Source organism: Oncorhynchus kisutch, unplaced genomic scaffold, assembly GCF_002021735.2.
Source record: "Oncorhynchus kisutch isolate 150728-3 unplaced genomic scaffold, Okis_V2 scaffold1907, whole genome shotgun sequence".
Classification (NCBI taxonomy): Eukaryota; Metazoa; Chordata; class Actinopteri; order Salmoniformes; family Salmonidae; genus Oncorhynchus; species Oncorhynchus kisutch.
The window spans coordinates 24,085-41,144 of NW_022263852.1; the positions used below are offsets into that span (position 1 = coordinate 24,085).

The 17,060-nt window shown below is 40.9% G+C and overlaps 8 non-coding genes across 8 annotated transcripts; all 8 read right to left on the reverse strand.

Moving 5' to 3' along the window:
* Nucleotides 1-165: 165 nt before the first annotated feature.
* Nucleotides 166-238, reverse strand: trnav-gac (transfer RNA valine (anticodon GAC)). Its single transcript has one exon. It is a non-coding gene; the product is annotated as a tRNA-Val (tRNA).
* Nucleotides 239-9,130: 8,892 nt separating this feature from the next.
* trnav-aac (transfer RNA valine (anticodon AAC)) lies at nt 9,131-9,203 on the reverse strand. The gene has a single exon. It is a non-coding gene; the product is annotated as a tRNA-Val (tRNA).
* Nucleotides 9,204-10,626: 1,423 nt separating this feature from the next.
* On the reverse strand, nt 10,627-10,699 carry trnav-cac (transfer RNA valine (anticodon CAC)). The gene has a single exon. It is a non-coding gene; the product is annotated as a tRNA-Val (tRNA).
* A 513-nt stretch (nt 10,700-11,212) lies between these two features.
* trnav-aac (transfer RNA valine (anticodon AAC)) lies at nt 11,213-11,285 on the reverse strand. The gene has a single exon. It is a non-coding gene; the product is annotated as a tRNA-Val (tRNA).
* A 762-nt stretch (nt 11,286-12,047) lies between these two features.
* trnav-cac (transfer RNA valine (anticodon CAC)) lies at nt 12,048-12,120 on the reverse strand. Its single transcript has one exon. It is a non-coding gene; the product is annotated as a tRNA-Val (tRNA).
* Nucleotides 12,121-13,294: 1,174 nt separating this feature from the next.
* Nucleotides 13,295-13,367, reverse strand: trnav-aac (transfer RNA valine (anticodon AAC)). Its single transcript has one exon. It is a non-coding gene; the product is annotated as a tRNA-Val (tRNA).
* Nucleotides 13,368-14,128: 761 nt separating this feature from the next.
* Nucleotides 14,129-14,201, reverse strand: trnav-cac (transfer RNA valine (anticodon CAC)). The gene has a single exon. It is a non-coding gene; the product is annotated as a tRNA-Val (tRNA).
* A 1,173-nt stretch (nt 14,202-15,374) lies between these two features.
* On the reverse strand, nt 15,375-15,447 carry trnav-aac (transfer RNA valine (anticodon AAC)). Its single transcript has one exon. It is a non-coding gene; the product is annotated as a tRNA-Val (tRNA).
* Between the last annotated feature and the right edge of the window lie 1,613 nt (nt 15,448-17,060).

Below are 17,060 nucleotides of genomic sequence, written 5' to 3' on the forward strand. Positions count from 1 at the left end.
AATGTATTCAGAGCGCCCAAGCTAGCCACACATGCAGAGTGCGTTATGTGACTAAAAAAGGTAAGTCTGAATAGCAAATATTGAGAAGTGTGAAGGAAAAGCATGAATTCCGAAATTGGGACCGAGTCCTAAGTGAATAGGCTTACTGTCCAATTTGTTCAAATGTGTTTCCGCCCGGTCTCGAACCGGGGACCTTTCACGTGTCAAGCAAACGTGATAACCACTACACTACGGAAACCTAATGAGTGGAATTCAAAGGGTGTGGCTTACTTTGGCTGGGTGGGACATTTATCGCTCTCAGAACCTAATGAAATCAGAAATTACTTAGTCCATTAATTAAGCAATAAGGCTTGAGAAGCCGGGAATTATTGTGTGCCGCCGGCTCTTGGAAGAGGCTTGGTGGTTCAAAACTTGTTCCATAATTATCCTGTAAGGGAAGACCCCCCTGAAGTGGACAAAAATGAATGGCAAGTCATTGGCACCGGACAAACCATATACACATTGGTCAATACCACCCAATTGGACGTAAATTCGTGCAAAGTTGATGGCAAATGTCATATGGCTATTGCCAGTTGTAACACTTCAAAAATCCAACAGGGGGTGAGTGCGCTCCACCGTGGTTTTTCATATTGGAAATGGACATCAAGTCAACATCCAAAAGCAAAATTTTGAAAAATGATTTTTCTGTCAAAAATTATCACCCCTTAAAAAAGTGCTTTCTGGACCGTTTTTCAAAATTCTTTCAATTTTTGTGTCAATTACACATGTATAAGAACTGTATCAACATACTTTTGTCCAATTTTATTAGCATAATATTTTTTTTTTTACATGCGCGTAAGAAATATGTTTTGTCCATTTGCAATATGAAGTCAAATGTCGAAAATGTGAACTTTTTAAAAAACTTATCACCCTCGTAAAAAAGTTATTTCTGGACCGTTTTTCGAAATTGTTTCGATTTTATGTCAATTGTGTAAGAACTATATGAATATACATTTGTAAAATTGTATTATCATAATTTTTTTTTTACTTGTGCATAAGGAATATGATTTGTCCATTTGCAATATGATTTCATAGGAAGTCAAAAGTCAAAAGTCACTTTTTTGGGGGCCAAATACCATAAGAAATTTGACATGCTCAAAAATCCTGCAGAAATGCAAAATTGACTGGCCAGGTGAACTCGGGATGGCCTGGCAGTGATAGTTGCTCCTTTCCATCGCTCATTGTGTTGACTTCATCATGTCCATTTTGTGATGTTTTTTCACTGTTGAATCATATTGCAAGTGTACGGGCATTTGCAATATGGTTCAATGGGCATTTACCATAAGAAAATTGACATGCTCAAAAATCCTGCAGAAATGCAAAATTGACTGGCCAGATGAACTCGGGATGGCCTGGCAGTGATAGTTGCTCCTTTCCATCGCTCATTGTGTTGACTTCATCATGTCCATTTTGTGATGTTTTTTCACTGTTGAATCATATTGCAAGTGTACGTGCATTGTTGTGCAACTGGTAACCCAAAAATAAAAATATGGTGATTTCATTATGTCCATTTGTTTATGTTTTCTTACTTTTGCAAAGTCACTGTGCATTTGCAATATGGTTCAATGGGCAGGTACCATCACGAATTTGTCATGCTATAAAAATCCTGCAGGAATGTGAAATTGACTGGCCCGATGAACTCGGGATGGCTGGGCAGTGATTCTGGTTAATCTCAGTCGCTCGTTAGGGTTGATTTCAGAATGTCACTTTGGTGATGGTACCTCACTGTTTAAACATATTGCAAATGGACAAGAGTCACCAGCAAGTCACCGTCCGTCAGTCAATTAGATATCATTCTGACACCAAACTGATACAAACTGACACCAAACCCACTTTTTCCAACTCGTTTAGTAGCCAACTATCACATACTTCAGAGCTGGCCCAAAATTCACAACGCCTTCGGTTCAAACCATAAAAAAAACATAAAACACGTAGTTACGTTCTAGCTGCGGGTCCATTTCTTATGTTATGTGTAGGCCTAGCTGAGGCGACCCCGAATCCCAAGTTTCGGCTTGATCGGTCATTTGGTGTCCGAGCAAAACCCTAATTGGTGCTGAAAATCCACTTTTTTCCATGACTTGCTACGGGGTCCTTGAATGAGCTATCGGACAGAAACGTTTGGGTCCGTCTCTATGGAACGAGACGGTCGCAATGCACCTAGTCTTGCGTTTCTGAGACTTTTCTAAATGTCGTCATTTTCGTAACGGTCAAAATGAATTGAAGTCATTGCAAATGTACGAGGCTGTTTCTCGGTCCGAGAACCTTCTAGAGCCACGTAACTCACCACGCACTATTGACCGGAGGTCTAGAACAGGATTCTAAAGTTTCAGACAAAGCTAACTATTGCAGTCACTGTCTGTCTCTACGCACCCCAATACGTCCCTCCATCCAAGTTGTGTTTTAGTGTGATTTATTTTTCCTTTGAAATTTTATGGGAAAAATGACTGATTTACAGTTCATGGGGGTTGCCTAATCACATATATGAAGTTTTGGAAAGATCTGACTTTTTTAACCCCTCGAAACAGCCCAAGAGACACCAATTATGGCACTTCCGGTTGGCACAGGAAGCTATAAATCAACACATATCCTCATTGGGGTATGCTTTTACAGAATCCTGAGTTTTAAGTCCTTATGTTAAGAACTGACTGATTTACACAGGGTTGAATGCACTATGTCTATCAAACTGCAGGCAGGGTATGGGTATACACTTTTAGGGTGATTTTAACCACTTCCGGTTGCTCCAGGAAGCTTAGAATCGACACAGGTAGACCTCATAGTGGCTTGATGGACTGTTACCGAAGACAGGTTCATACGGCATTCATAACCCATATAGGCTTCAGGTTGAATTTAGGTGTGCAGGCAATGTATTCCAATGGGGAGAGAAGTCATTGTAATTTGTGAGATCAAAAAACCCTGTTTTACTGTTAAGGGTTAATGCCACACGGTCAAGGTTAGGATTGCACAGATCGGGAGGACCTTAGGAACATTCCTGTGGTTGAATTTTCCTTCTAAACCTAACGGTTCCGCCGCTGTCACCCAAAAGCAAATGATGTTGTGGTGGAGGCTTCATTTTGGGCCTACTTTTCTAATGGTCGCTGCGCCTAGACCGAGCGAGCTACGGTCAAGCGGGATATCTCGTTGAACTCGGCACGGCCTAGAGATTATGTTTATGCCATTGCCTGCTCTCTGTGTCTTTGAGCACCGCACTTTATCACTCCATCCTTGCTGTGTGTGTATGTGAAAGCTTTTCTTTGACATCTGTTGGGGGAAATGACTGATTTACAGTTCATGAGGGTTACCTAGTCACACATATGAAGTTTTGGAGAGATGTGACTTTTCTAACCCTTCAAAACAGACAGTGTGACCCAATTAAAGGCACTTCCGGTTGGCACAGGAAGCTATAAGTAAACACATGTCTTGATTGACATAGACACTTACAGAATCCTGAGTTTTAAGTCTTTAAGTTAAGAATTGACTGATCTACACAGGGTTGAATGCACTATGTCTATCAAACTGCAGGCAGTGTATGGATCAACACTGATAAGGTGATTTCAATCACTTCCGGTTGCTTCAGGAAGCTTAGAATTGGCACAGGTAGACCTCATAGTGGTCTGATGGACTGTCATAGAAGACAGGTTCATAAGGCATTCATAACCCACATAGGCTTCAGGTTGAATTTAGGGGTGCAGGCAATGTATTCCTATGGTGAGAGAAGTCAATGCAAACTCTTTGAAGTAAACACCTTCTTTTAACTATTAAGGGTTAATGCCACACGGTCAACGTTAGGCTTGCACGAATCGGGAGGACCTTAGGAACGTACCTGAGGTCGAATTGTGCTTCTCACCCTAACGGTTCTCTCACTGTCACCCAAAAGCAAATGACGTTGTGGGGCAGGCTTCATTTTGGGCCTACTTTTCTAATGGTCGCTGCGCTTAGACCGAGCGAGCTACGGTCAAGCGGGATATCTCGTTGAACTCGGCACGGCCTAGAGATTATGTTTATGCCATTGCCTGCTCTCTGTGTCTTTGAGCACCGCACTTTATCACTCCATCCTTGCTGTGTGTGTGTGTGAGAGCTTTTCTTTGACATCTGCTGGGAGAAATGACTGATTTACAGTTTAGGAGGGTTACCTAGTCACACATATGAAGTTTTGGAGAGATGTGACTTTTCTAACCCTTCAAAACAGACAGTGTGACCCAATTAAAGGCACTTCCGGTTGGCACAGGAAGCTATAAGTAAACACATGTCTTGATTGACATAGAAACTTAAAGAATCCTGAGTTTTAAGCCTTTAAGTTAAGAATTGACTGATCTACGATCTACACAGGGTTGAATGTAGTCATTTTCACCTTTGAAGGTTATGTACATCAAAACACCTTTTGGGTTAATTTAACCACTTCTGTTTGCTTCAGGAAGCTTAGAATTGGCACAGGTAGACCTCATAGTGGTCTGATGGACTGTCATAGAAGACAGGTTCATAAGGCATTCATAACCCACATAGGCTTCAGGTTGAATTTAGGGGTGCAGGCAATGTATTCCTATGGGGAGAGAAGTCAATGCAAACTCTTTGAAGTAAACACCTTCTTTTAACTATTAAGGGTTAATGCCACACGGTCAACGTTAGGCTTGCACGGATCGGGAGGACCTCAGGTACGTTCCTGAGGTCGAATTGTGCTTCTCACCTTAACGTTTCTCTCACTGTCACCCAAAAGCAAATGACATTGAGGGCCAGCCTTCATTTTGGGCCTACTTTTCTAATGGTCGCTGTGCTTAGACCGAGCGAGCTACGGTCAAGCGGGGCATCTTGTTGAACTCGGCACGGCCTAGAGAATATGGAAATGCCATTGTAGGCTTTGTGTGTCTTTAAGCACCGCACTTTGTCACTCCATCCTTGCTGTGTGTGTGTTTCTGTGTGTGTGTGTGTGTGTGAGAGAGAGCTTTTCTTTGACATCTGTTGGGAGAAATGACTGCCTTACAGTTTATGGGGGTTGCCTAATCACACATATGAAGTTTTGAAAAGATCTGACCTTTTTAACCCTTGGAAAATGCCACTGTGACACCATTTAAGGCACTTCCGGTTGGCACAGGAAGCTATAAATAAACTCATATCCTGATTGAGGTATGCCTTTACATAATCCTGAGATTTAAGTCTTTACGTTAAGAACTGAGTTGTTTACGGAGGGTTTAGGGAGTGTGTGTTATTTCAGAAAATCATAAAAAATCACAGAAATCTCGCAGAGCTCCGCAGCACACTTTAAAAAGATTCGTAAGAACACCCTGCAACTGGATCTGTAACCGTTGAAAAAAAAACACCTATCCGTGAACATCACCAATCTGTCGTTGTACGATTTCTCTTAAATGACGATAGATAAATGGCAGTTTTTTTTTATTGACACCGGAGGCTCCTTGACTTTGACGTGAAGTGGAAAAATAATTTCTCTATTTTCATTTTGGACCTTTAATCCCAGATAAATGGCCATAACTCAAAAACCGTTGAGGCCTAGACGCCATCTTGTTCGGGGCCAACTGCCCGTTATGCCAAACCTACGCTCACCGAGTTTCGGCTTTGAAATATTTTCAGTTTTCGAGATAAGGCCCCGTCGTGAATCGTGATGTTTTGTCCAATAGCAATATGATTGCTTATGCCCTCTTGTGGGAATTTCCGGGACAGCGGCAAAATGACCAAAATCTTATTATTTTTGTAAAACGGAAACCGAATGTCCGACAAAGTTCATTTGATGACTTCCCGGTAGGTCCGGCCCTGCCGCTCGGCCCGACGCCGTCCGCGAATTTTACAAACGATTTCGGACGTCTAGTAAGGGACCGTACATTTCCAATATGGACTTTCTCACTAACCATATGGCACCTGCCGAAATCTTCCCTTAAGGTATGTTAAGGCTATGGCAGAATACTGCCCCCGTTGGAGAAATGCGTGCCCATAGTAAACTGACAAAAAATCTGTAAAAAATTGCTAATATATGCATATAATAAATATTATTGAATAGAAAACACTCTAAAGCTTCTAAAACCGTTCAAATTATGTCTCTATGTAAAGCAGAACTCACAGGGCATCCATTCTTCCAAACTCTTTCTGTCATCAGAAAAGTTGGCCCAACTTTGACGTCATCGCCCCCACCCTTCCCAACCAGCTACAGATCTGGAAACAGTTTCTATCTCTTCAGCGCGATGTCCTCTTTCAATGGGGCGCGTCATTGTGAAGATTGCGCGCTCCCTCACCCTTTGGCGGGGCGAAACCCTCCGGTCACGCAATAATACGTGCGCGCGTCTGCAAATTCTGTCTTTTGTTCCAAGATCCACCAAACGACGTAGGCTTCTCCTTTCGAGCTTATATCTTTTATATATGATTAAAACATGTTTTAGCTCGAATTTTAACTTAGTTTGACCAGTTTAGTCGACATATAATATGTAATTTTGAAGTTTCGATGCGCAACCCATAGATTTTTGAGTGCTTTTCAGCCGAAATTAGTCTCGTTTGATAACCCAAAGACACACATTTGAAAGGGAAACGCTGGTTTTGGTAAGTATGACTTCTTCCACGACTTCTGATCGAACAACGGCTAAGGTAAGGGAAGATTTATGTGGTTATTATGTGTTTCTGTGGACTCCGAAATAGCGAAGCCATATTGCTAATCTATGAGCGCCGTCTCATATTATTGACAAGTGAACGAATTCTGTAACGTTAAAAATAAATGTAACACAGCTGTTTTATTAAGAAGAAGTGTATCTTTCTAAGTATATGTAGAACATGTATATTTAGTCAACGTTTATGATGTGTATTTCTGTTATCTGGCAGAGTTATCATAATTTCTCCGGGCATTGTTGTAGCATTTTTTGGCCATGACCTTCTATGTAAACCGTGATATATGGATATAATTAGCATATTATTGAAAAAAACATAAATGTACTGTATAACATGTCCTATTCCTGTCATCTGATGAAGATTTTCAAAAGGTTAGTGAATTATTTTTCTTTTAATCCTGCTTTTGTGATTGCATCTATTGTTCTACAAATTAGCCTATCTTTGGTGGTGGTTTGACATAAATATGTGCTATGTTTTCCCCTTAAAACATTTTAGAAATCTGACTTGGTGGCTAGATGAACAAGGTGTTTATCTTTCATTTGAGCTATTGGACTTGTTAATGTGTGGAGGTTAAATATTTCTAAGAATATTTTTTGCGTTCTGTGTGCCACTGTGTCAGTTGAGCAGTGGGGGAGGGTACCCCTAGCGGGACGTGTGGGGCCATGTAAGAGTGATGGAAACCACTGTGTTCTTGGGGACCTTCAATGCTGCAGAAATGACCAATCATTTGAATTTACCACAGGTGGACTCCAATCAAGTTGAAGAAACATCTAAGGATGATCAATGGAAACAGGATGGACCTGAGCTCAATTTCCAGCCGCATAGCAAAGGGTCTGAAAACGTATGTAAATAAGTTTTTTTTTAAATATTTTTTTCATTAATAAAAACTATATGTTATCGCTTTGTCATTATGGGGTATTGTGTATAGTACCCATTAAAAACTAGCGGTCACATCAAGCAGCTGTAATGACAGAAAACAATCTACATTTTAGTTTGTTTTACCTTGGATTATATTGCCATTTATTTGGATATATCCATTACAATGACCCTGATAAATGAATTTGCCTGGCTCAGAGAAGCTGTCAGTCTGGTCACATTCATACAGATTGCACGGAGGAGGTCCCCCAAAAAACGGCAACATTGATCCACAGGTCGGAGAGGTAGACAGCAAGGTTTAGACAAATCTCAACTGTTTCAAACCAAATGTTAGCCTCTGGGCATTGGGAAATATTGAATATTACAAAATTCTTCTGACCGGTTTCAAACCGGGGACCTTTCGCGTGTGAGGAGAACGTGATAACCACTACACTACGGAAACCTAATGAGTGGAATTCAAAGGGTGTGGCTGACTTTGGCTGGGTGGGACGTTTATCGCTCTCAGAACCTAATGAAATCAGAAATGACTTAGTCCATTAATTAAGCAATAAGGCTTGAGAAGCCGGGAATTATTGTGTGCCGCCGGCTCTTGGAAGAGGCTTGGTGGTTCAAAACTTCTTCCATTTAAGAGTGATGGAAGCCACTGTGTTCTTGGGTACCTTCAATGCTGCAGAAATGACCAATATTTTGAATTTACCACAGGTGGACTCCAATCAAGTTGAAGAAACATCTAAGGATGATCAATGGAAACAGGATGAACCTGAGCTCAATTTCCAGCCTCATAGCAAAGGGTCTGAAAACGTATGTAAATAAGTTATTTTTTAAATATTTTTTTCATTAATAAAAACTATATGTTATCGCTTTGTCATTATGGGGTATTGTGTATAGTACCCATTAACAACTAGCGGTCACAGCAAGCAGCTGTAATGACAGAAAATAATCTAGGTAGACTGCAAGGTTTAGACAAAACTCAACTGTTTCAAACCAAATGCTAGCCTCTGGGCATTGGGAAATATTGAATATTACAAAATGTTTCCGCACGGTTTCGAACCGGGGACCTTTCGCAGTGAGGCGAATGTGATAACCACTACACTACGGAAACCTAATGTGTGGAAAACTAAGGGTGTGACTGACTTTCGCGTGTGAGTCGAACGTGATAACCACTACACTACTGAAACTACAATACAAAAAGAGGAAGTCGTGGAAAATATTAGGAATGCCCACAAGTCTACCTCACATAATATCCCAAATTGAGTACCACAGAAAGAGCCATAATACCCATTAAAAACTAGCGGTCAAACAGGAAAATGGTTCCAATCGTTTTTCCACCATTCATATTCCCCACGGGGGATTTTAAAAACACTTGAAATAAGGGCTGTGTTTCTTGTCAGCTTACCCTGGCATGGTAAACTATTTGAATCATTATGGACCTCAGACCACACATAGCAGGAATGTATTCAGAGCGCCCAAGCTAGCCACACATGCAGAGTGCATTACGCGACTAAAAAAGGTATGTCTGAATAGCAAATATTGAGAAGTGCGAAGGAAAAGAATGAATTCCGAAATTGGGACCGAGTCCTAAGTGAATAGGCTTACTGTCCAATTTCTTTAAATATGTTTCCGCCCGGTCTCGAACCGGGGACCTTTCACGTGTTAAGCGAACGTGATAACCACTACACTACAGAAACCTAACGAGTGGAATTCAAAGGGTGTGACTGACTTTGGCTGGGTGGGACATTTATCGCTCTCAGAACCTAATGAAATCAGAAATTACTTAGTCCATTAATTAAGCAATAAGGCTTGAGAAGCCGGGAATTATTGTGTGCCACCGGCTCTTGGAAGAGGCTTGGTGGTTCAAAACTTCTTCCATTTAAGAGTGATGGAAGCCACTGTGTTCTTGGGTACCTTCAATGCTGCAGAAATGACCAATCATTTGAATTTACCACAGGTGGACTCCAATCAAGTTAAAGAAATATCTAAGGATGATAAATGGAAACAGGATGGACCTGAACTCAATTTCCAGCCTCATAGCAAAGGGTCTGAAAACGTATAGAAATAGTTTTTTTTAAAATATTTTTTTCATTAATAAAAACTATATGTTATCGCTTTGTCATTATGGGGTATTGTGTATAGTATCCATTAAAAACTAGCGGTCACATCAAGCAGCTGTAATGACAGAAAACAATCTACATTTTAGTTTGTTTTACCTTGGATTATATTGCCATTTATTTGGATATATCCATTACAATGACCCTGATAAATGAATTTGCCTGGCTCAGAGAAGATGTCAGTCTGGTCACATTCATACAGATCGCACGGAGGAGGTCCCCCAAAAAACGGCAACATTGATCCACAGGTCGGAGAGGTAGACAGCAAGGTTTAGACAAAACTCCACTGTTTCAAACCAAATGTTAGCCTCTGGGCATTGGGAAATATTGAATATTACAAAATGCTTCTGTCCGGTTTTGAACCGGGGACCTTTCACGTGTGAGGAGAACGTAATAACCACAACACTACGGAAACCTAATGAGTGGAATTCAAAGGGTGTGGCTGACTTTGGCTGGGTGGGACGTTTATCGCTCTCAGAACCTAATGAAATCAGAAATTACTTAGTCCATTAATTAAGCAATAAGGCTTGAGAAGCCGGGAATTATTGTGTGCCGCCGGCTCTTGGAAGAGGCTTGGTGGTTCAAAACTTCTTCCATTTAAGAGTGATGGAAGCCACTGTGTTCTTGGGTACCTTCAATGCTGCAGAAATGACCAATCATTTGAATTTACCACAGGTGGACTCCAATCAAGTTGAAGAAACATCTAAGGATGATCAATGGAAACAGGATGAACCTGAGCTCAATTTCCAGCCTCATAGCAAAGGGTCTGAAAACGTATGTATATAAGTTTTTTTTAAAATAGTTTTTTCATTAATAAAAACTATATGTTATCGCTTTGTCATTATGGGGTATTGTGTATAGTACCCATTAACAACTAGCGGTCACAGCAAGCAGCTGTAATGACAGAAAATAATCTAGGTAGACTGCAAGGTTTAGACAAAACTCAACTGTTTCAAACCAAATGCTAGCCTCTGGGCATTGGGAAATATTGAATATTACAAAATGTTTCCGCACGGTTTCGAACCGGGGACCTTTCGCGTGTGAGGCGAATGTGATAACCACTACACTACGGAAACCTAATTTGTGGAAAACTAAGGGTGTGACTGACTTTCGCGTGTGAGGCGAACGTGATAACCGCTACACTACTGAAACTACAATACAAAAAGAGTAAGTCGTGGAAAATATTAGGAATGCCCACAAGTCTACCTCACATAATATCCCAAATTGAGTACCACAGAAAGAGCCATAATACCCATTAAAAACTAGCGGTCGAACAGGAAAATGGTTCCAATCGTTTTTCCACCATTCATATTCCCCACTGGGGATTTTAAAAACACTTGAAATAGGGGCTGTGTTTCTTGTCAGCTTACCCTGGCATGGTAAACTATTTGAATCATTATGGACCTCAGACCACACGTAGCAGGAATGTATTCAGAGCGCCCAAGCTAGCCACACATGCAGAGTGCGTTAAGCGACTAAAAAAGGTATGTCTGAATAGCAAATATTGAGAAATGCGAAGGAAAAGCATGAATTCCGAAATTGGGACCGAGTCCTAAGTGAATAGGCTTACTGTCCAATTTTTTAAAATATGTTTCCGCCCGGTCTCGAACCGGGGACCTTTCACGTGTTAAGCGAACGTGATAACCACTACACTACAGAAACCTAATGAGTGGAATTCAAAGGGTGTGACTGACTTTGGCTGGGTGGGACATTTATCGCTCTCAGAACCTAATGAAATCAGAAATTACTTAGTCCATTAATTAAGCAATAAGGCTTGAGAAGCCGGGAATTATTGTGTGCCGCCGGCTCTTGGAAGAGGCTTGGTGGTTCAAAACTTCTTCCATTTAAGAGTGATGGAAGCCACTGTGTTCTTGGGTACCTTCAATGCTGCAGAAATGACCAATCATTTGAATTTACCACAGGTGGACTCCAATCAAGTTAAAGAAATATCTAAGGATGATCAATGGAAACAGGATGGACCTGAGCTCAATTTCCAGCCCCATAGCAAAGGGTCTGAAAACGTATGTAAATACGTTTTTTTTAAATATTTTTTTCATTAATAAAAACTATATGTTATCGCTTTGTCATTATGGGGTATTGTGTATAGTACCCATTAAAAACTAGCGGTCACATCAAGCAGCTGTAATGACAGAAAACAATCAACATTTTTGTTTGTTTTACCTTGGATTATATTGCCATTTATTTGGATATATCCATTACAATGACCCTGATAAATGAATTTTCCTGGCTCAGAGAAGCTGTCAGTCTGGTCACATTCATACAGATCGCACGGAGGAGGTCCCCCAAAAAACGGCAACATTGATCCACAGGTCGGAGAGGTAGACAGCAAGGTTTAGACAAACCTCAACTGTTTCAAACCAAACGTTAGCCTCTGGGCATTGGGAAATATTGAATATTACAAAATGCTTCCGCCCGGTTTCAAACCGGGGACCTTTCGCGTGTGAGGCGAACGTGATAACCACTACACTACGGAAACCTAATGAGTGGAATTTAAAGGGTGTGGCTGACTTTGGCTGGGTGGGACGTTTATCGCTCTCAGAACCTAATGAAATCAGAAATTACTTAGTCCATTAATTAAGCAATAAGGCTTGAGAAGCCGGGAATTATTGTGTGCCGCCGGCTCTTGGAAGAGGCTTGGTGGTTCAAAACTTCTTCCATTTAAGAGTGATGGAAGCCACTGTGTTCTTGGGTACCTTCAATGCTGCAGAAATGACCAATCATTTGAATTTACCACAGGTGGACTCCAATCAAGTTGAAGAAACATCTAAGGATGATCAATGGAAACAGGATGAACCTGAGCTCAATTTCCAGCCTCATAGCAAAGGGTCTGAAAACGTATGTATATAAGTTTTTTTTAAAATATTTTTTTCATTAATAAAAACTATATGTTATCGCTTTGTCATTATGGGGTATTGTGTATAGTACCCATTAACAACTAACGGTCACAGCAAGCAGCTGTAATGACAGAAAATAATCTAGGTAGACTGCAAGGTTTAGACAAAACTCAACTGTTTCAAACCAAATGCTAGCCTCTGGGCATTGGGAAATATTGAATATTACAAAATGTTTCCGCACGGTTTCGAACCGGGGACCTTTCACGTGTGAGGCGAATGTGATAACCACTACACTACGGAAACCTAATTTTTGGAAAACTAAGGGTGTGACTGACTTTCGCGTGTGAGGCGAACGTGATAACCGCTACACTACTGAAACTACAATACAAAAAGAGTAAGTCGTGGAAAATATTAGGAATGCCCACAAGTCTACCTCACATAATATCCCAAATTGAGTACCACAGAAAGAGCCATAATACCCATTAAAAACTAGCGGTCGAACAGGAAAATGGTTCCAATCGTTTTTCCACCATTCATATTCCCCACTGGGGATTTTAAAAACACTTGAAATAGGGGCTGTGTTTCTTGTCAGCTTACCCTGGCATGGTAAACTATTTGAATCATTATGGACCTCAGACCACACGTAGCAGGAATGTATTCAGAGCGCCCAAGCTAGCCACACATGCAGAGTGCGTTAAGCGACTAAAAAAGGTATGTCTGAATAGCAAATATTGAGAAATGCGAAGGAAAAGCATGAATTCCGAAATTGGGACCGAGTCCTAAGTGAATAGGCTTACTGTCCAATTTTTTAAAATATGTTTCCGCCCGGTCTCGAACCGGGGACCTTTCACGTGTTAAGCGAACGTGATAACCACTACACTACAGAAACCTAATGAGTGGAATTCAAAGGGTGTGACTGACTTTGGCTGGGTGGGACATTTATCGCTCTCAGAACCTAATGAAATCAGAAATTACTTAGTCCATTAATTAAGCAATAAGGCTTGAGAAGCCGGGAATTATTGTGTGCCGCCGGCTCTTGGAAGAGGCTTGGTGGTTCAAAACTTCTTCCATTTAAGAGTGATGGAAGCCACTGTGTTCTTGGGTACCTTCAATGCTGCAGAAATGACCAATCATTTGAATTTACCACAGGTGGACTCCAATCAAGTTAAAGAAATATCTAAGGATGATCAATGGAAACAGGATGGACCTGAGCTCAATTTCCAGCCCCATAGCAAAGGGTCTGAAAACGTATGTAAATAAGTTTTTTTAAATATTTTTTTCATTAATAAAAACTATATGTTATCGCTTTGTCATTATGGGGTATTGTGTATAGTACCCATTAAAAACTAGCGGTCACATCAAGCAGCTGTAATGACAGAAAACAATCAACATTTTTGTTTGTTTTACCTTGGATTATATTGCCATTTATTTGGATATATCCATTACAATGACCCTGATAAATGAATTTTCCTGGCTCAGAGAAGCTGTCAGTCTGGTCACATTCATACAGATCGCACGGAGGAGGTCCCCCAAAAAACGGCAACATTGATCCACAGGTCGGAGAGGTAGACAGCAAGGTTTAGACAAACCTCAACTGTTTCAAACCAAATGTTAGCCTCTGGGCATTGGGAAATATTGAATATTACAAAATGCTTCCGCCCGGTTTCGAACCGGGGACCTTTCGCGTGTGAGGCGAACGTGATAACCACTACACTACGGAAACCTAATGAGTGGAATTTAAAGGGTGTGGCTGACTTTGGCTGGGTGGGACGTTTATCGCTCTCAGAACCTAATGAAATCAGAAATTACTTAGTCCATTAATTAAGCAATAAGGCTTGAGAAGCCGGGAATTATTGTGTGCCGCCGGCTCTTGGAAGAGGCTTGGTGGTTCAAAACTTCTTCCATTTAAGAGTGATGGAAGCCACTGTGTTCTTGGGTACCTTCAATGCTGCAGAAATGACCAATCATTTGAATTTACCACAGGTGGACTCCAATCAAGTTGAAGAAACATCTAAGGATGATCAATGGAAACAGGATGAACCTGAGCTCAATTTCCAGCCTCATAGCAAAGGGTCTGAAAACGTATGTATATAAGTTTTTTTTTAAATATTTTTTTCATTAATAAAAACTATATGTTATCGCTTTGTCATTATGGGGTATTGTGTATAGTACCCATTAACAACTAGCGGTCACAGCAAGCAGCTGTAATGACAGAAAATAATCTAGGTAGACTGCAAGGTTTAGACAAAACTCAACTGTTTCAAAACAAATGCTAGCCTCTGGGCATTGGGAAATATTGAATATTACAAAATGTTTCCGCACGGTTTCGAACCGGGGACCTTTTGCGTGTGAGGCGAATGTGATAACCACTACACTACGGAAACCTAATTTGTGGAAAACTAAGGGTGTGACTGACTTTCGCGTGTGAGGCGAACGTGATAACCGCTACACTACTGAAACTACAATACAAAAAGAGGAAGTCGTGGAAAATATTAGGAATGCCCACAAGTCTACCTCACATAATATCCCAAATTGAGTACCACAGAAAGAGCCATAATACCCAATAAAAACTAGCGGTCGAACAGGAAAATGGTTCCAATCGTTTTTCCACCATTCATATTCCCCACTGGGGATTTTAAAAACACTTGAAATAGGGGCTGTGTTTCTTGTCAGCTTAACCTGGCATGGTAAACTATTTGAATCATTATGGACCTCAGACCACACGTAGCAGGAATGTATTCAGAGCGCCCAAGCTAGCCACACATGCAGAGTGCGTTACGCGACTAAAAAAGGTATGTCTGAATAGCAAATATTGAGAAATGCGAAGGAAAGCATGAATTCCGAAATTGGGACCGAGTCCTAAGTGAATAGGCTTACTGTCCAATTTTTTAAAATATGTTTCCGCCCGGTCTCGAACCGGGGACCTTTCACGTGTTAAGCGAACGTGATAACCACTACACTACAGAAACCTAATGAGTGGAATTCAAAGGGTGTGACTGACTTGGCTGGGTGGGACATTTATCACTCTCAGAACCTAATGAAATCAGAAATTACTTAGTCCATTAATTAAGCAATAAGGCTTGAGAAGCCGGGAATTATTGTGTGCCGCCGGCTCTTGGAAGAGGCTTGGTGGTTCAAAACTTCTTCCATTTAAGAGTGATGGAAGCCACTGTGTCTTGGGTACCTTCAATGCTGCAGAAATGACCAATCATTTGAATTTACCACAGGTGGACTCCAATCAAGTTAAAGAAATATCTAAGGATGATCAATGGAAACAGGATGGACCTGAGCTCAATTTCCAGCCCCATAGCAAAGGGTCTGAAAACGTATGTAAATAAGTTTTTTTTAAATATTTTTTTCATTAATAAAAACCTATATGTTATCGCTTTGTCATTATGGGGTATTGTGTATAGTACCCATTAAAAACTAGCGGTCACATCAAGCAGCTGTAATGACAGAAAACAATCAACATTTTTGTTTGTTTTACCTTGGATTATATTGCCATTTATTTGGGATATATCCATTACAATGACCCTGATAAATGAATTTTCCTGGCTCAGAGAAGCTGTCAGTCTGGTCACATTCATACAGATCGCACGGAGGAGGTCCCCCAAAAAACGGCAACATTGATCCACAGGTCGGAGAGGTAGACAGCAAGGTTTAGACAAACCCTCAACCTGTGTCAAACCAAATGTTTAGCCTCTGGGCATTTGGGAAATGACTTGAATATTACAAAATGCTTCCCCGCCCGTTTCGAACCGGGGACCTTTCGCGTGTGAGGCGAACGTGATACCACCACCTACGGAAACCTAATGAGTGAATTCAAGGTGTGGCTGACTTTGGCTGGGTGGGACGTTTATCGCTCTCAACCTAATGAAATCCAAATTACTTAGTCCATTTTAAGCAATAAAGGCTTGAGAAGCCGGGAATTATTGTGTGCCGCCGGCTCTTGGAAGAGGCTTGGTGGTTCAAAACTTCTTCCATTTAAGAGTGATGGAAGCCACTGTGTTCTTGGGTACCTTCATGCTGCAGAAATGACCAATCATTTGAATTTACCACAGGTGGACTCCAATCAAGTTGAAAAAACATCTAAGGATGATCAATGGAAACAGGATGAACCTGAGCTCAATTTCCAGCCTCATAGCAAAGGTCTGAAAACGTATGTATATACGTTTTTTTTAAATTTTTTTTCATTAATAAAAACTATATGTTATCGCTTTTGTCATTATGGGGTATTGTGTATAGTACCCATTAACACTAGCGGTCACATCAAGCAGCTGTAATGACAGAACATAATCTAGGTAGACTGCAGGTTGAGACAAAACTCAACTGTTTTTCAAACCAAATGCTAGCCTCTTGGCATTGGGAAATATTAATATTGCAAAATGTTTCCTCCCGCACGGTTTCGAACCGGGGACCTTTCGCGTTGAGTCGAATTTGATAACCACTACACTACGAAACCTAATTTGTGGAAAACTAGGGTTGTGACTGACTTTCGCGTGTGAGGCGAACGTGATAACCGCTACAACTACTGAAACTACAATACAAAAAGAGAAGTCGTGGAAAATATTAGGAATGCCCA